This window comes from Loxodonta africana, chromosome 10, assembly GCF_030014295.1.
Source record: "Loxodonta africana isolate mLoxAfr1 chromosome 10, mLoxAfr1.hap2, whole genome shotgun sequence".
Lineage (NCBI taxonomy): Eukaryota > Metazoa > Chordata > Mammalia > Proboscidea > Elephantidae > Loxodonta > Loxodonta africana.
The window spans coordinates 24,261,217-24,281,544 of record NC_087351.1 but is presented as its reverse complement, the minus strand read 5'-3'; the positions used below and the strand labels follow the sequence as shown (position 1 = coordinate 24,281,544).

Genomic DNA, 20,328 nt, shown 5'->3' with positions numbered 1-20,328 from the left:
TGATGTCTGATGACATTTCCAAAATACGTGAGACGAAGTCTCGCCACCCTTGCTTCAAGGAGCACTTAGGCTATATTTCTTACAGCACAGAATTGTTGGTTCTTTATATAGTCCATGGTATATTCAATGTTCTTCACCAATTCCATAAAATAAAGGCATCAAGTCTTCTTTGGCCTTCCTTGTTCATTGCCCAGCTTTTGCATGCGCATGAGGCCACTGAAAATATCATGGCTTGGGTCAGGCGCACCTTAGTCTTCAAAATGACATCTTTGCTTTTCAAAACTTTAAAGAACTTTTGCAGCAGATTTGGCCAATGCAATGCGTCTTTTGATTCCTTGACTGCTGCTTCCATGGGCATTGATTGTGGACCAAAGTAAAATTAAATCATTGACAACTTCAATGTATTTTCCTGTTTATCATGATGTTGCTTATCAGACCAGTTGTGAGAATTTTTGTTATCTTTATGTTGAGGTGCAATCCATACTGAAGGCTGTAGTCTTTGATCTTCACAGGTAAATGTTTCAAGTCCTTTTTGCTTTCAGCAAGCAAAATTGGGTTATCTGCATATTACAGGATGTTAGTGAGTCTTCCTCCAATCCCGATGTTGTGTTCCTGTTTATATAGTTCAGTTTCTCAGATTGTTTGTTCACCATACAGATTGAATAAGAGTAGTGAAAGGATACAACCATGACACACACCTTTCCTGACTTTAAACCATGCAGTATCCCCTTGTTCTGTTGGAACATCTGACTCTTGGTCTATGCACAGGTTCCACATAAGCACAATTAAGTCTTCTGGAATTCTCATTTTTTACAATGTTACTAAATATTTGTTATGATCCACACAGTAGAATGCCTTTACATAGTCAATAAAACACAAGTGAACATTTTTCTGGTATTCTCTGCTTTTAGCCAAGATCCATCTGACATCCACAATGATATCCCTCATTCCATGTCCTCTTTTTTATTTTATTTTATTTTTTTTATACTTTAGATGAAGGTTTACAGGACAAACTAGTTTCTCATTAAAGAGTTAGTATACATATTGCTTTAGGACATTGGTTAAAAACCCCATGACATGTCCACACTCTCCCTTCTCAACCTTGGGTTCCCTATTACCAGCTTTGCTGTCCCCTCCTGCCTTCTAGACCTTGCCCCTGGGCTGGTGTGCCCCTTTAGTCTCATTTTCTTCTATGGGCCTCTCCAATCTTTGGCCGAAGCATGAACCTCAGGAGAGACTTCATTACTGAGCTGAAGGGGTGTCGGGGGAACATACCCTCAGCGTTTCTCCAGTCTTTATCAGGCCAGCAAGTCTGGTCTTTCCTTTTGAGTTAGAGTTTTGTTCTACATTTTTCTCCAGCTCTGTCCAGTACCTTGTATTCTGATCCCTGTCAGAGCAGTCAGTGGTGGTAGCCGTGCACCATCAAGTTTTATTGGACTCAGTTTGGGGGAGGCCGTGGTAGATGTAGTCCATTAGTCCTTTGGACTAATCTTTCCCTTGTATCTTTAGTTTTCTTCATTATTCCTTGCTCCCAAAACAGTGAGACCAGTGGAGTATCCTAGATGGCCACTCACAGGCTTTTAAGATCCCAGATGCTACTCACCAAAGTAGAATGAAGAATGTTTTCTTTATAAACTATGTTATGTCAATTGAGCTAGATGTTCCCTCAGTCCATGCTGTTGGTTGTGGCTTATATCCTGTTAACGCTGTGTATTAGGGCCTCTAGTTAGTGTTGATCCTATTTTTTCTTCTATGAACTTCATAGTTTTTGGCTTTACATATAGGTCTTTGATCCAGTTTGAATTAGTTTTTATATATGGTGTGAGGTATGGGTCCTGTTTCATTTTTTTGCAAATGGACATCCAGTTTTGTCAGCACAATTTGTTTAAAAAGTCCATTTTGTGGACTTTGGGCCCCTGTAGAAGATCAGGTGACCCCAGGTGGCTGGATTTACATCTGGGTTCTCAATTCTGTTCCATTGGTCCGTGTATTTGTCATTGTATCAGGACCAGGCTGTTTTGATTGTTGTAGCTGTAGAGTAGGTTCTGAGGCCAGGTAATGCCAGTCCTCCTACTTAATTCTCCTTTTTAATAGTGCTTAACTTATCTGGGGCTTCTTCCCTTTCTGTATAAAGTTAATGATAATTTTTTCCATCTCTTTAAAGAATGTTGTTGGTATTTGGATCCGGATTGCATTGTATTTGTACTGCTTTAGGTAGAATTGTCGTTTTCACAATGTTGAGTATACCTATCCGTGAGCATGGTATGTTTTTCCATTTATGTAGATCTCTTTTGGTTTCTTGCAGTAGTATTTTGTAGTTTTCTTTGTATAGGTCTTTTACATCCCTGGTTAGATTTATTCCTAAGTATTTTATTTTTTAGGGGCGATTATAAATCGTATTGTTTTCCAGATGTCCTTTTCATCATTCTCTTTATTGGTGTATAGGAATCCAACTGATTTTTTATGTTTATCTTGTATCCTGGTGCTCTGCTGAACCTTTCTATTAGTTCCAGTAGTTTTCTCATGGAATCCTTTGGGTTTTCTATGCATAGTATATCATCTGCAAATAGGGACAGTTTAACTTCTTCATTACCAATTTGGATGCCTTTTATTTCTGTTTCTTGCCTTATTGCTCAAGTTAGGAGTTCCAACACAATGTTAAATAGGAGTGCTGATAAAGGGTATCCTTGTCTTGTTTGTATTCTCAAGGGGAATGTTTTCAGCCTCTTTTCATTGAGAATGATGTTGGCTGTTGGTTTTGCATAGATGCCCTTTATTATGTTGAGAAATTTCTCTTCTATATCTGTTTTATTGAGAGTTTTTAATCAGGAATGAGTGCCTTTCTGCATCGATTGAGATGACTATGTTACTCTTTTTTTTTTTTCCTGTTTTTGATGTGGATTATGTTGATTGATTTTCTAATGTTAACCCATCCTTGCATGCCTGGTATGAATCCTGCTTGGTCATGGTGTATTATTTTTTTGCTATGATGCTGAATGCTATTGGCTAGAAGTTTGCTGAGAATTTTTGCATCTATATTCATTAGAGACATTGGTCAGCAATTTTCTTTTTTTGTGTTTTTTTGCCTGGTTTTGGCATCAGTGTTATGCTGGCTTCATAGAATGAATTTGGAAGTATCAGTTCCTTTTCTATGCTCTGAAATAGTTTGAGTAGTACTGGTGTAAGCTCTTCTCTGAACGCTTGGGAGAATTCTTCCCCAAAGCCATCTGGGCCAGAGCTTTTGCTTCTTGGGAGTTTTTTGTTTGTTTGTTTTTTTACCTTTTCAATCTCTTCTCTTGTTATGGGTCTGTTCAGATTTTCAACATCACTTTGTGTTAGTTTGGGTAGGTAATGTGTTTCTAGAAATTTGTCCATTTCCTCTAAGTTTTCAAATTTGTTGGAGTATTGTTTTTCATAATACTCTGTTATGATCCTTTTTTATTTCAGTTGGGTCTGTTGTAATGTCCCCTATTTTGTTTATTTGGGTTATTTGCATCCTCTCCTGTTTTTCTTTGGTCAGTTTGGCCAATGGTTTGTCAATTTTGTTGATCCTTTCAAAGAACTAACTTCTGGTTTTGTTGATTCGTTCTATTGCTTTTCTATTCTCTATTTCATTTATTTCTGCTCTGATCTTTATTATTGCCTTTGTTCTGGTGCCTGCGGGCTCCTTTTACTGTTCTCTTTGTATTTGTTCAAGCTAATGTTCTGATTTTATCCCTTTCTTCTTTTTTTGATATGTGCATCTATTGCTATAAATTGACTTCTGAGGACTGCCTTTGCTGTGTCTGAAAGGTTTTGGTATGATGTGTTTTCATTCTTGTTTGGTTCTAGGAATTTTTTGATTCCATTTCTGATTTCTTCTATTACCCAGTGATTTTTAAGCAGGGTGTTATTCAGTTTCTATTTGTAATTTTTTTTTTTTTTCCTTGCTCTTCCTGTTGTTAATTTCTACTTTGATGGTGTTGTGGTCAGAGAAGATACTTTGTATTATCCCAGTGTTTTGGATTTTGTTGAGGATTGCTCTGTGGCCTAAGATATGGTCTATTCTGGAGACTGTTCCATGTGCATTGGAAAATAATGTGTATTTTGCAGCTGTTGGGTGGAATGCTCTGTATATGTCTATGAGGTCAAGTTGGCTGATTGTGCCCTTTAGCTCTTCTGTATCTTTGTTGAGTTTCTTTGTAGATGTTCTGTCCTTTACCCAGAGTGGTGTGTTGAAGAGTCTTGCTATTATTGTGGAACTGTCAATTTGTCTTTTCCTTGCTGTTAGTTTGTTTTATGTATTTTGGAACCCTGTCATTGGGTGCGTAGACATTTATTATGGTTAAGTCTTCATGCTGGATTGTCCCTTCAATCATCATATAGTGCCCTTTTTGTCTTTTGTAGTGGATTTTGTTTTTAAGTCTATTTTATCTGAGACTAGTATTGCCACTCCTGCTCTTTTTTGGTAGTTATTTGCTCGATATGTTTTTTTTCCATCCTTTGATTTTTAATAAATTTACATCTTTATTCCTAAGGTGTGTCTCTTATACATAGCATGTGGATGGATCCTGGTTTTTTTTTTTTTTTTTTATCCGTTCTGACCCTGTCTCTTTACAGGTACATTTAGGCCATTTACATTCAGTGTAATTATTGATAGGTGTGAGTTTATTGCTGTAATTATGTAGTACTGTTTTTGTTTGTTTGTTTATTTTATGGTGCTGATATTTTCTTTGTTCATGTTACTCTCCTGTGCTGAATTCCTTTTGTTTGTGGATTTTTTTCTTTTGTTTTACTGAGACTTTATGTTTTTCTTCTTTATTTTGATGTGTAGGCTTGCTGACTTTCTTTGTGGTTACCTTGAAATTTACCCTTATCTTCCTAGGTTTGAACCAGTCTATTATTATTTGGTATCACCTTGCCTTCCTTTCTGTTAGAAAGTTCTATACCTACACTGTTTATTCCCTCTTTTATTGTTCTGATGTTTTTGTCATTTACAGATTAACCTCTTGGTTCCCTGTTGTAATTCTTTTGGTTTTGGATAGTCCTTGATAGTTCATTTCCTAGGTTAGTGTCTGGCTGATACAATCTTGCATCCTAGATTCAGGCTGTGGTCTGATATTGTTTGTTCTCAGACCAGAGGACTCCCTTTAATAGCTCTTGTAACTTTCATTTGGTTTTTACATGATCCCTTAATTTCTGTTTATCTGGAAATGTCCTAATTTCACCATCATATTTGAATGAGAGTTTTGCAGTATATATTATTCTTGGCTGGCAAGTTTTTTCTTTCAAGATTTTATATATGTCATTCCATTGCCCCTTGTCTGCCTGGTTTCTGCTAAATAATCAGAGTTTAGTCTTATTGTTTCTCCTCTGTATGTGACTTTGTTTTTCTCAAGCTGCTCGCAGGATTTTTTCTTCATCTTTGGTTTTAGTGAGTGTGATTATGATATACCTTGGTGATTTTCTTTAGGGATCTATCCTATATGGGGTTTGTTGAGCTTCTTGGATGGTCAGCTTTTCCTCTTTCTTGATATTAGAGAACTTTTCTGTCAGCAATTCTGCAATGATCCTCTCTGTGTTTTCCATTTTCTCCCCCCGTTTTGGAACTCCGATCCCTTGCAAATTTTTTTGTTTTGATTGTATCCCACATAATTCTCAGGGTTTCTTCATTTTTCTTCTTTCTTTCTTCTGATTTTTCCCCAAACTGAGTTGTATTCAAGTGTTTTTCTTCAATTTCACTGATCCTGTCATCCATCGTTTCAAACCTGCTCCTCAGCCCTTCTATGGCACTGTCCATTTCTGATATCTTGTTTATCTTTTGGATTTCTAGTTGTTTTTGTATGATTTCTACTTGTGAATTTATTTTGATATTTTGCTTCTGTATTATTTTCCTGAATTTTTCCATTTTTGTCTGTATTTTCCATGAATTTGTCATTTTTTCTCATTTTTGTCAGCTATTTGCCTCAACTCTTGGACGGCTCTGAATATTAGAGATTTGAATTGCCTGTCAGGTAATTCTAGTGCCTTTTCTTCTACTGCAAAGCCATCTGGTGTTTCATTTTAGACACCTACTGGAACTGTCCTCTCCTGTTTTAAAAAAAAAAAAAATATGTTTTGGTATTGTTTGCTTTCTCAGGATATTCAGTAGTTATTTTCTTTGTTTCTTGATTGTAGAGTTTTGTGTTTCAGCCTGCTTTTTAATTTTGTTTCTTATGTCTGAGCAGGCGGGCTGTGTGTTCTTTGTTGTTTGCTCATCTGTAAAATTGTGGGCATGATATTTTTCCCCTTCTTGTCCACTGCCTTGTTCTCAATCTTAGGGAAAAAGCACTGAGTCTTTCACCATTGAATATGGTGTTAGCTGTAGATTTTTATTGATGCCTTTGGTCAGATTAAGGAAATTCTTTTCTGTTCCTTTTGGTGAGGGTTTTTTATTATGAATAGATACTAAATTTTGTCAAATGTTTTTTCTGCATCTATTAAGACAATCATGTGGTATTACGTTTTTAGTCTGTTGAGTTGTTTTTAACTACTAAGCTAGCCTTGCATTCCTTGGATAATGCCCCCATTGCTGTGATGCATTTATCCTTTTTTATGCATGTTTGAATTTGATTTCATAGTATTTTGTTGAGTATTTTTGAGTTTGTGGTCATCATGGATATTGGCCTGTAGGCTTCTGTTTTTGAAATGTCTTTGTATAGTTTTGATATCAGAGCAATTTTGGCCTCATATTTTGAACTGAGAAGTGTTTCCTTCCTATTTTCTGAAAAAGATTGGTAAGTTGATGTTATTTCTTGCTGAAATGCTTGGTAGACCTTGCCAATGAAATCATCTGGGCCTGGAGTTTTCTTTGTTGGATGGGTTTATAACTAAGAATTTGATTTCCATAAGAGATATAAGACTATCTGAGTTACCTATTTCTTCTTAAGTGAGCTTTGGTAGTTTTTGTCTTCCTAGGAATTAGAACATTAATTTGTCAAAATTATGGTCATGAGTTACTTATAGCATTTCATTATTATATTCTTAATGTATGTAGAGTGTGTAGTGAAGTCACATCTTTCATTTCTGATAATGGTAATTTAGTCTTGTCTTTTTTTCTTGGTCACTCTGGTTATGGGTTTCTCAATTTTATTCATCTCTTCCAAAAAACCATAGCATTATTACTTTATAGATTTTTCTATTTTCAAATTTTTGCTATTATCATTATTTCTTTTCTTCTGCTTGTTTGTATTTACTTTTCTTTTTCTTTAATTTCTTAAGGTGAAAGAATATTGACTTAATAACTTCCTTACCTTCTGTTAACATTTAATATTATAAACTCCCTTCTAAGTATTCTTTTAGTTGCATCCTGTGAATTTTGATATTGTATTTTTACTTTTATTCAACTCAAAATATATTGTAATTTCCTTTATGACTACCTTTAGACTCATGTGCTGTTTGAAGTTTGTTGCTTAATCTTCAAATATTTGCAGAGTTTCCAGATATCTTTCTATTCCTTATTTTTAGTTTAATCCTGCTATTGTCAAAGAATGTATTTTTTTTATTAGTTCAATTTTTTTTTTTTAATTTGGGGCCACTATGAGTTAATTTTGATAAGGTTTGTCAAATGCTCCAGAATATGGTGTATCTTGGTGAATTGTTCTATGTGCACTTGGAAAAAAAAAAAAAAAAAAAACTGCACTCTGCAGTTATTGAATGGAATATCCTATAAATGATTTTTAGATTAAGTTGGCTGATAGTGTCATTTAGGTCTTCCATCTCCTAACTGATTTCTTTGTATATTTGCTCTGTCAGTTATAGAGAGGTGTGTCTGAGTATAAATGTGTATTTGTCTATTCCTCTTTTTAGTTCTATCAATTTTTGTCTCATGTGTTTTGAATCTCTGTAATTAAGACAATACATATTTATGATTTTTATGTCTTTTTGGTGAATCAACCCATTTATAAATGTGTAATGTCCATTTTTATCTCTAGTACCTTTTTTCTGAAGTCTACTTTGTTTAATATTAATATAACCATTCCCATTTTCTTTTGATTAACATTTACATGATATATTTTCCATTTACTTTTAACCTACCTATTTGTTTACATTTAAAATGGGTGTCGTGGAGACAGAATATAATTGGGTCTTTTTTATTTCAGTATGAAAACCTCTCTTTCATTGCTGTGTTTAGGTCAGTTATTAATATGGTTACATTTAGATCTTCCATTTTACCACTTATTTTCTGTTTGTCCCTTCTGTTTTTACTTCACTTTTCTCCCCTTTCTTGCCTCCTTTAAATTATTCGAGTAAATTTTAGAATTTGATTTAAATTTTTATATTGACTATTGGATATATGTCTTTGTTGTTGTCTTTTGTTATTGCTGTATTAGTGGTTCTCTAGGGATTACAATATGCATACTTAACCTTTTACAGCCTATTTAGATTTAATATTTTACCATTTCAAACAAATGTAAAAACTTTACAATGATATAGTTCTCTTTACCCTCCGTGTTTTATTTAGCAGCCATCATAAGTATTACATTTATAAATTCCATGATCTGAAAATTCCACAACTGAAAATCTCATGATACAATGTTATAATTTTTGCCTTTAACATTCAAAAATATTTTAGAGCATTTGGCAGAAGGAGAACAGTCCTTATATATTTACCCATAGACTTACCATTCCTGTTCATTATTTCTGCAGTTTACCCGTCTTCTGGCCTCCATATTTTTTTCTGAGAAATCTGCTGATTTTATAATCATTACCCATATGTAGTGTGTCTGTTTTCCTCAGCATCTTTCAATATTTATTACAATGATTCTGGACAACATATCCCATTACATTCCTTGAATGTATCCTACATGGCTTTGCTGAGCTTCTTAAATCATTAAATTTATGTCCTTCAATAAATTTGAAAAGTTTTTTTACTAGTATTTCTTCAAAGATTCTTTTCTATACCAATCTCTTTCCCCTCTCTGAAACTTTATGACAAGAACGTTGGTTCTTTTTATATTGTTTCTCATGTCCCTTTTGCTTCTTTTGGATCTCTGTGCTTCGGATTGAATATTTTTAATCTCTGTTCTTCAGAGTGCAAAATTTCTATTGATATATCTTCAGGTTCACTGCTGCTTTTCTCTGTCATCTCTATCTGCTATTGAACCAATCCAGTGAATTTTTTTATTTCAAATATTGTATTTTTCAGTTCTAGAATTTTCATGTCATTCTTTTTCTAGTTTCTGTATCTCTGCTGAGTACATCCATGTTTCTTTTAATTTAAACTGTCTTTCTCTTTGCTCCTGAATCATAGTAATATTAGCTGCTTTGGATTATTTCTCTGACAATTCCAGCATCTCATTCATCTCTGGATTGTCATCTGTTGAGTATCATTTTCCTTGGGATTTGTTCACATTTTCATGATTGTTTACATGTGAAGTAATTTTAGATTTTATCTTGGACAATTTGAATATATTATGTTGTGAGACTCTGGGTGCTGTCAAAATTTCCTGGAGATCTTTTATTGTTGTCATTTGTTTCAGTAGGCAATCAGTTAGGTAGATCATAAGTCCTGTTGCACTTTCTGTTGGTAGTGGTTTCGATGTTGGTTCTGGTTTTAAAGCCTTGGCTATGCTACTTTGAATCTATCCCACTCATGTGATACACGTTGGTTAGTCTGGGACTTGGGCAGTGGATTTTATACTATAGTTTAGTTACAAAGGTCTTACTATGGCGCTTTGAGTCTGTCTTAAGCATGAACAGCTAAGAGACCCGTCTTACACATCTGTGGATTCATACACCAAAGGAGAAACAAATACCTTTCTCAAAGTCTGTCATCACCAAGAATCCTCATGCACTCTTTAACTTCCAGGGGCTCCTTTTCATCATCCTCTGGCCACAAAAATGGAGTTTCTCTGGGAGTTTTACCTGCCTACATTCTGCTGTGCTGTGGCTTCATAACTGGGCCCTGGCCTTGGAGCAATGTGGTAAAGTGGGGAAAAAAAAATGAGAATTACTTTCACACTCACTGAATGACAGAAATTCTTTCCAGTATGTTTGTCCAGGAAAATGGAATTTCTCTCAGAGTTTAGCATGTTCCACTGCCACAGCTTTGCAACTGAGGCTACCCTAGAATAGGACAGGGAGAAAAAAAGATATGGTAAAAAAGCAAAAATATTCCCCACACACAACCTTCAGCTTGCAGAAGCCAGTTTTCACAGCTGTGTGGACATAATGCTTCATTTTCTCTTGGAGTTTTTTCTGCCTTTATTATGGCAAATGTAGCTCTACATCTGGGGCCTGTCCGCAGGTAAAAGTCAGGAGAGAAAAGAGGGAAAAATCCAAGAAGCTAACCTCCTGAGGGTTGCATCTTCACGATTTGATTCTTCTCTTTAAACACTACCTTTTCGTTAATTTTGTTTTACTTGTCCTCAGATAGTTAGATAGTTGTTTTATCATTTCTTTTCAGAGTGTTTAGATATAATTATAATGGGAAATATAGGCTGTAATGGGCTTATAACATTTTGGCCTGGACTGATAATCTCATATATGATTTTCATTTGTATTACAAATGTTTGATTCATTTATCTCTCCAACTATAATTCTTCCCAGCCATAAATTTTGGAAATTTTAGGTGTTTTTCAAGGAAATACCACAATGCCAGATACATAGTAAACAAAATATCATTAGAGGGTACAGCTGAATGAAAGGAATAATAATTTCTAGTTCATTTATATACATATGTATGTGAACAAAAGGAAACCAGTGGCTGTCATTAATTTAGGCTTTTCAAAGTTCTTCCCAAAAGGGGTTACATCAACAACTATGAAAAACATCGAGTGATAATGAGGGAAGATATCTAAGAAAAAGCAGTGAGACAAGTGGTAGGGAACAGAACACAAAGAAACAGGAGACGATAACACTCCTTTGGATGAATAGTAAAATTTCAAGCTTGTATCATCTGAAATCAGATTGTTTTAACTATTTGAAGAACAATCTGAACAGAAAAAATTTCCTGAGAGACAAAATAACTATGCCTTCCAAATCATAAAGAGAAAGCTGATGGCTTTTAATAGGCTGAAGAGTTTGAATGAGATATACTAAAAAAAAAATAAATACCATTAATGGCAAAAATATAGATAAATGGTGGCAGGTGAATAATTAGCATCTTGTTTACATATAGAACCAGATTATGAAGAAATATATGGGTAATTTAAAACACAATAATAAACTGATTACCTTGAGAAAAAAAGGAAGCAAAGAAACCAGCTAGAGAGAACTGACTAAAATTAGTACTTATTTGTGCAACCCCAGCTGAGTTAACATAAGTTTTGAATTAACATTTTGTCTAAATCCTTCCTTCTTCATCAGGAAGAAGAACATTCTTAATGACTGTGGTAATACTCCATTTTGTTGTTTATGCATTAAAACAGCTAATCTAAAATGTCAGATATAAGAACTTGAGGTCAATAATGCTTGGGATAATTACCTTATAATATTATCTATGAAATCTTTCTAAAAATCACTAGTGGTCTGAAAACTCTCTTCATTGCTGTCTTCATCTCTTTATTTCTGAATGTGTAGATGACTGGATTTAGAAAAGGAGTGATAACTGCATCAGAGAGAGCAAGATATTCGTCCATCTGTGAATTGAGATGTGGCCATGTATAGACAAACATGGTTGGACCAAAGAAAAAAAAGACCACAGTAATATGCACTGACAGAGTGGAGAGGGCCTTGGACAAACCACCTGAGGAATGTTTCCAAACAGTGAAAAGAATGAAGATGTAGGAGGTAACAAGTATTAATAAAGATCCAACACAAAGGAACCCACTGTTGACAGTGACCATGAACTGCAGTCCATAGGTATCTCTGCAGGCCAGTCGGAGGAGCCTGGGTAGGTTGCAGTAAAAACTGTCCAATACATTAGGGTCACAAAAGGGTAAATTAATTATAAATGCCAGTTGGAACAGTGAGTAATACCAAGGGCCCAGGCAGCAGCCAGAAACAGAATGCATATCCATGGGCTCGTGATGGTGAGGTGGTGAAGAGGTTTACATATGGCCACATATCTATCAAAAGCCATGGCTATGAGCAGCACCATCTCCACACCACCAATGACATGGATGAAGAAGACCTGAGTAATGCAGCCTCCAAAGGAGATGACTTTGCACTTTCTGAAAAGGTCATAAATCATCTTGGGGGAAGTAGTGGAACAGGTCCCCAGGTCAATGAAGGAGAGACTGGCCAATAGGAAGTACATAGGGGAATGTAAGTGAGGATCAGTGGTCACAGAAAACACAATGAGGATGTTTCCAGCCATGCTTGCCACATAGAGCCCAGAGGAGAACACCAGGAGGAAAAGCTGGATGTCCCATGAATTGGTGAGCCCCAGAAACACAAACTCAGACACCACAGAGTGATTCCCTCCATCCATTGATCCATCCAATGGGGCTGCCACTGAAATTATGAGAATTAAGAAAATGAGGAGGAAATTTTGATTGTTAGGGATGAGAGTGACCTTAATCATTTATGTTGCAGCGTTCACATTCTAAATGAGAATTACACGGTCATCCAATTCTTCACACTTGCTCAGTAATGATGATAATGATGATAGTGACAATTCTGACATAAGCACAAGTCAAGAGTACACATGATAATTAGAACTATCAGCAAAATCTCTCATAGCATCAAATAATATTAGAGAATTAGGCAAGAACAAAAGCTTCAGAGGTTCCTGCAGCAAGAAATAAAATATACCAGCAAGAATATAACCTTATTTGCAAAAAGAGTAGTGAATATTATTAGCATAGCTTACTTACAAAAATAACTCATGAGGAGGGGGCATGGCTGGCAAAAAAAAAAAAAAGTATAACACTGTGTTCTTTGCATAAAAATATAGATGGGAATAAATTTATTAAATTGCCCTCAGGAAACCCTGGTGACATAGTGATTAATTGCTACAGCTGCTAACCAAAAAGTTCAGCAGTTCAAATCCATCAGGCACTCCTTGGAAACTCTACGGGGTAGTTCTACTCTATCCTGTGAGTCGGAATGGACCCAATGACAAGGGGTTTGGTTTATCGCTTTGGTAATTGCCCCCAAAGGGAAATTAAGCAGCTTTTTATATCATATCTGACCTGACTTAAGCCTCCATTTTATGCTCACTTCCATATAATCCACCCCACAGAATTTATACTCAGAAGGTACGGTTGAGGGGAAATACTAATTGTGATTAATTGATGGGTTACCCATGGAAGTAAGGATTGTCTGAAACATGAGATGGGACTAAATTAAGGAGAAACAAATGAAACGTTAAGATGTATATAGAGATTAAGATAAATAAAAGTGGGGAATATGAAATATCAGAGCCAGGTAAGAGTTGCAGCAGAGAGGAGAGTATGTGCGCTTTATCAGAGATAGAATGATCACTCTTTTTCTTCGTGTTTGATCAGGTTCACTGCATTTCTGTCTTCCCATTTCTTAAAAGTTTGGTAAAAATCGCACACAGTCTTACAACACTCAATAAAGTTACCTTTGGAGCCTACATCTGACCCTGTAAGACTTTGATCCAAGTCTAAGGAATGTACAAATATTTGGGATGTCACTAGTTTCTCCTAAGACATATGCCTAAGTCTATAGCCACAAAGAATGTGAAATACATCTGCACACTTTTACTTGTTCACACACAGTGAGGTGTTTACGGCCAGCACTTGGAAACCCTGAAATGTTAAGTTTGTCTTTATCAGTGCCCCACCTATATGTTCCCTTTTTCTGCTCAGTAGTATTCCCTATCCTTTTATTTAGTGCTTCCCTTAATTTTAGCGCCTTCCTTCAATATCAACCTGCTCTGATATTTTATGTCATCATGCTTACTGTGTCTGAAATCCGTGCAAATATGTCATATCTCCAAGATCATTGTATTTTTAAGTTTTTATCCAACTATGAAATGAAAAGAAGGTTATCACCTTCAATAAGTAACATTATATGAGGGAACCAGAGCTTTATCTTTGTTTTTGAGCATATCCAACTAAAGCTGACACTACAGGGTTAGTGCTTTTTAAGTTTTGAAAACATCTTTGGGTTGGGGGAAGAAGCTATGGAGACAGTAAAGAGGGTTCCCTTTCTTTGTGCCCATATACCCACCCTAATTAATTTCCAGTAGAAGATGAGTCCTGAAAACAGATTCTGAAGGTCTATTCCTTTAGAAGTTTCTGGGATGCAGAAGAATAAGTTTACTGGCATCCATATCTTTTTGCAGACACAGCTCTAGAAATCTAAAGGATCTTCTTCTCACAAAAAGCCTTGCCTAACTGATGGGCTCCTCCATCGTTGCACATCTCTATGCCCCACAATTCCCAGAAGCCTTCATGGTGCCCTGACCCGAATCTAAATCACCACCACTGAGCTTAATCTCTCCATGCTTAATGAAACTAAATGATTTTGCTATCACCTTCTAAGCCTACTGTCCATGGTCCCAAGATACATACTTTCTATAGCCTCAAGCCCTTCAGTTCTCAGAAATCTGTGTGCCTGGCCTGAAGTACAGGAAACCATATATACTGCTCACTGTGTAAAGAGCAGACAAAATAGAAAACAACTAATGGGATGAAAATGCATGGGTAGATGACTGAAGCACTGGTGAGAGGGCCAGGAAACTCAGCAAAATCAACAACTTATAGGGACAAAAATCAAGACTTTTGCATGGAAAATCATCAGTACTGTCATGAATTGAATGGTGTCCCCCAAACTATCTGTCAACTTGGCTGTGTCATGATTCCCTTGTATTATTGTATGATTGTCTACCATTTTATAATCTGATGTGACTTCCCTTTGTGTTGTAAATCCCATCACTATGATATAATAAGATGGATTAGTGGCAGTTACATTGATAAGGTCTACAAGATTAGATAGTGTCTTAAGCCAATCTCTTTTGAGATATAAAAGAGAGAAGCGAGCAGGGAGACATGGGGACCTCGTATCACCAAGAAAGTAGCGCCAGGAGCAGAGCGGGTCCTTTGGACCTGAGGTTCCTCTGCTGAGATGCTCCAGGGCCAAGGGAAGGCTGATGCATCTCAGTGACCTTCCCTCAGAGCCGACAGAGAGAGAAAGGCTTCCCCCCTGGAGCTGGCGCACTGAATTCAGACTTTTAGCCTACTGGACTGTGAGAGAATAAACTTTTCTTTGTTTAAACCATCCACTTGTGGTATATCTGTTATAGCAGCACTAGACGGCTAAGACAAGTACCTAGTGATATCATTCAGCTACTTAGATCAAAGAGATGACCCAGTCCAGGTTGACCATTATTCAGATGAAAAATTTTAGACCCAAAAATGTAAGCGGAATTGCCAGTATTCACACTAGCGTCAGAATTGGGGACCAAAACCTAGGTGTCTGGGTTCCTGATCCACAAATTACAGACCCTGTAGAAAATAACCTATGAAAGAAGAACAAAAAAAAAAATCAAAATTTAAAATGTGATTTTCTAGATTAAAGCTAACATAAATCAAAAGGATGTACACAAATTATTATTTGCACTAAATTATCGTACATGCCAAAAATAATTAAATACTATATACAACAGCAAGCAATTAAGTGTTAAGAGTAAACTGCATGCATAATCATTGCTGCCACATGTAGTGTGCTCATTCTCCTTATTTTGATGCTCATTTGAATGGACACAGCAACAGTAAATTTTTTTTAAGGAATATTCGTTATCACACCATTCTTCCTACCTCTCTAAATTTTGCTTTTCTTAAAAGTTAGGAAAAACTCTCGATTTTCCAATAATAAATTCCTTGACATTTCCAGTCCATAATGGTCAGGGTTTGTTTTTCTAATGTCCGTATGTCACAAACTCAAGAAACCATTTGGAAAGACACAAATTGCACACATAGTAGCTGCAATATAAGGCAACATACAATATGTCATATGAACAGTAGAGAAATTATTTGTTGAATGTGTGAGAAAAGTATAATAGAAGTTTAAAGAAAGGAGCCAGGGTTGCTAGAAAGAAAGAAGACAGAATGTGATCTGTTCCTTTAAATATGAATGGCAATTATATAGAAAGTAGAGAACACCTCGATTTGTAATCTGAAGAGTCTTTTGCCATTAACTATAAAGCTTTAAAAATTTCATTTGTATATCACCCAAAACTCATAACTAGATAGGAAAATTCGTAAATATTTCTTCAATGAGAGATGGTGCAATAACACCTCCTCACACTATAACCTTTTCCGTTAGATTTCTCATGCAGAGAAGAATACTTACCATTTCAAAATTTAATAGTAAGCATAAGTAATAGTCACTATTCAGAAGGCAGCTAAAGATAATCTTTATCTTATATGTTATAAAAAAAATTGATTGCGACTTTTCTTCAGAGTGAGCTTGAAAATGAATTTCTATATAACCTACGTTGTTGTTGCTATGTGCCATCAAGTCTAATCCTAACTCATAGAAACCCTATATGACAGAGTAGAACTTCCTATAGGGTTTCCTAGGCTATAATCTTTGTGGAAGCAGATCACCATGTCTTTTTTCCCAGGGAGCCACTGGAGGGTCCAACTGCCTACCTTTCAGTTAGCAGCCAAGTCCTTAACCATCATGTCACCATGGCTCCTTACAAAAAATATAAAAATAGGATATCAGAAAGAAACATCCACCTGCAAACCTATATCCAACACTCAAGTGTTTCGTGATGCTTTGGCAATACATAATCTGAGAAGCAGGAAAAAAAAAGTAGAAAGAAGGTGAAAAGAGGAATTGGAAGGAAAGGAAAAAGAAGAGATATGCACAATGATACAAATGTAAATTATGACATAAATTATAACAGTTACTATGATTTAAGGATAGTAGAAAGGTTGGTGGCTTGGATGACAGGCCTGATGATCTGCTTTTGAAAGGTCATCGCCTTGAGAAACCCTACGGAACAGTTCTACTCTGCACACATGGGGTCACCATGGGTTGAAATCCTCTCAACAGCAACTAACACAACATGATTTAAGGAACCTAACATTTCCTAGGAGTCCTTGGATGATGCAAATGGTTAACACGGTTGGCTGCTAACCAAAAAGTAGGAGGTTTGAGTCCACCCAGAGGCACCTCAAAAGAAAGCCCTGGCAATCTACTTCAAAACAATCAGCCATTGAAAACCCTATGGAACACAGAGTATTCTGACACACATGGTGTTGCCATGAGTCATAATCTACTTGACAGCAACCAGTTAGCATATAGTAAACAGGAGAATGATGTATACTGAACAACACACTACAGGCACACGGAATCCTCCTCATAGTATGTTTCTGTGTGTTCTGCTATCCCAGAAGAATTCTCTGTCCAGTCAGCTGCTGCTACTGAGGGTCATACTGAATCAGCTTCCAAAAATTGGTCTTCTTTGGAGTGGACTGATCAAGTGGCTGAATGTTCACCTTTGAAAATCCAGAAACCATTTGGAAATTTCCACCTCTCTCTTCATGAAAAACCGTAAAAACACAAAATTTCATGGATTGCCTTTCTTATATAACAATAGAGCTATAAATAGCTTGGGCTCTGAAGTCAGCCAGGCCCATTTTCTAATCCAGGATCCATCACTCATTTGCTACATAGGCATGGAAAAGTTACTTAGCCACTCTGAACCCAGTTTCCTCATTTGAAAAAGAAGATAATAATACCTCCCTTGAAGGGTATGGTAAGAACTAGGTGATATGACATATAAAACTAACACAGTGAAATCTATTACATAGTGGGAACTAGCTACATATTCAAGTTCTAAATTAATAATTAAAAAAACCTCAAATTCTGAATTCATTTCTCTGAGGTAATAAACTGGACCTCGTTTCAGCACAAGCTTTCATATATATGCTGGCATCCAGTAGTTTGAAAAGCTTCCTTAAGAATAATTTGTTCCTAAGTGGAGACACTGACCAGGACCTGCATTGTGAGAAGCTTATCCTCTGACAATTTGTCAGATTGTGCCATTTCCCCAACCATCATTCTCCCTACAGCGAAAGCCAAAGACAAGTCTCACACAAACTATTTTGAAGCCTTTCCTGACAACCACAGATAACAATGGTTATTTGTATCTGCATAGGGAGGGAGAGGGTGCTATGTGGAATTTCCAAAGTGTGTGCCCATCCAGATAAATATCTATATAAACTTGCCAAGGAAGGGAAGGCAAGCCCACAAATACCAGCCTCTCAGAAAATAAGACTTTTGATCCCAAACTACAATTTTCAAGACCCACTTAGCATTCTTTAGCCACAGCTATTGCTAACATTGGACAAGTGGAAAAAAACAAAGATACTTTATTATGCACATCAGTTAATCAGTTATGGATGCAGATGGCAACTCAAGTCCAAGGTACTCCTAGTTCTATTTTTTCCCATTCCACCTTGCCTTTCCATTTAATTATTTTATTAATTTAAAATTTATTTACTGAGTGTCTACTCTCTTAGGTACTTAGACAAAACTCGCGAACTAGGTAAATAGCTAACAGGTATAGTACAATATATGTCTAGGAGTGTCATTGATTTTTTTTTTTTAAGTGGGTAAAAAAAAAATTTTTTTTACTTTAAGTGGGTGCAGATAACTGCAGGTCTGGTGATCAGGGAAGATAATGCAGAAAAGGTGGCATTTGAAGAGAGTTTTAGCCAACAGTAAATATTACGATACATAAAGATAGAGATTGTGGCACCGTGTCAAACAAATGGTAGAACATGAGAAATGACAGGCAAGTTCAGGGTATACTGGGATAATGGTGAAGAGGGCAGATTGTCTGGAGAATAGAAATTGTTTCAGAGTGGAAAGTAAGATGAGAAAGAAGGTTGAGGTTAGTTGTGCCTGACCTTAGGCTCTAAGATGACTGAGCATCGTTAACAAATAAAGGGGAGCAAATGAAGACTTAGGAGCAAGGAATTAATGAGGCCAGAGCTCAGGAAGAGGATTCATCTGTCAGTGTGACAAATAATTGGAAGGAAATAACAAGGAAGAAAGGAGGACCAGCTAAGAGACTGCTGTAACAGAGCAGAGCTCACATCATCAAAACCACTTCTACCTTAGAATAGAGAAAATGTGGCTCTTTCTTTTTATTTTTTTTACTATTTTTATTCCTCTCACCTACCTGTTTTGCAAAGGGAACTAAGAGAACAGCACCATTAAAGATTGAGTATGATCCCCAAATAATCAACTGGATCCTATGAAGGATGATGAAAGATACATGCAAATAGGTATATAAAACAATGCCGCAACAAGAGCAGAAGCTAATTATAGCACCAGACAATAGTGACCAAATGATGCTGCAGAGATCTGGGATTGTCAGAGTAAGATTACCTAGCCTGGGGAATTGCCATCTAAAGTGGTTTTGGCATTCCCAGGGTAGCCAAGTGGAGAAGCTGTTAATGAGAGTTAATGAGAGGCCTGTAATTTTCTTAGAAGAAGAGGCCTTTTGCCTTTCTCTAGAACTATTTTCAGTCTTTATTTTATGGTGACTGCAGATGCATCACACAGTAAATTTAATGTAAATTTTTCATTTTTGATTATTTTATGATAATTTCAATAGTAAATACTCATCTTAAGAATGTGAAAGATGTGGAAAAGTATGAAAAAGAAATTTGAAGGTAGAATTTTATGAGTTTTCATTTAAAAAGTCTGAGTATTTTAAAATATGAAAATAAGTGATTTTGGAAATCTGTCTTCTTCATGGTTGTATTCAATCCTCAGAACAGCGTTACAGAGTAAATATTGTTATCACCACATTATTTCAAACATTTATTTAACCAAATTATATAGCTAATAAAGCATGCTTTCATCTTTGAACTCAGGACTAAAAAATTCTTTCTTAATCTTCTCTGCACCATACCTCTTTAAAGGTTACATAGTCTTTCTACAAATTGTGTCAAAAGGACAGAAAAAAAGCACAATATTGCCCAACACGTTCTATGAGGCAAACTGAAGTATCAGTCAAACACAACAACAACAAAGAAAATAATCTGCACATTATTTTTGAGAATGGATACATAATTCTAGTTTAAGAAAGCAGAAATCTTTTCTCTTCTCCTCTAAGACAAAGGCAACAAAGAAATCTAAAACCAAACCCTCCCCTTGTGCATTACAACCTTCTTTCTTGTATGCTCAAATATCATTCCAGCATTTTCCCCTCCCTGTTCAATGTCATCCATTTTCCTCTCTATTATCAACCCTCGTGGGCTGTGTTCCTACTTATTAAAATCTCTTAACCCAACTTCCCTTTCTGGTTACTGTTCCATTTCCCAGATGTCCTTTGCAGCAAACTCCCCTGAAAAAGTTGGCTCTATTCTTTCTCCTATTCCTCTCCTGTTTTCTCTAAAACCTGCTCCGATTAAGATTTATTCCCAG

The 20,328-nt window shown here is 36.1% G+C and overlaps 1 pseudogene; it reads right to left on the bottom strand.

Annotated features, from left to right (window-relative positions):
• Positions 1-11,229: 11,229 nt before the first annotated feature.
• Positions 11,230-12,581, bottom strand: LOC135232502 (olfactory receptor 4F3/4F16/4F29-like; annotated as a pseudogene).
• Positions 12,582-20,328: the final 7,747 nt, after the last annotated feature.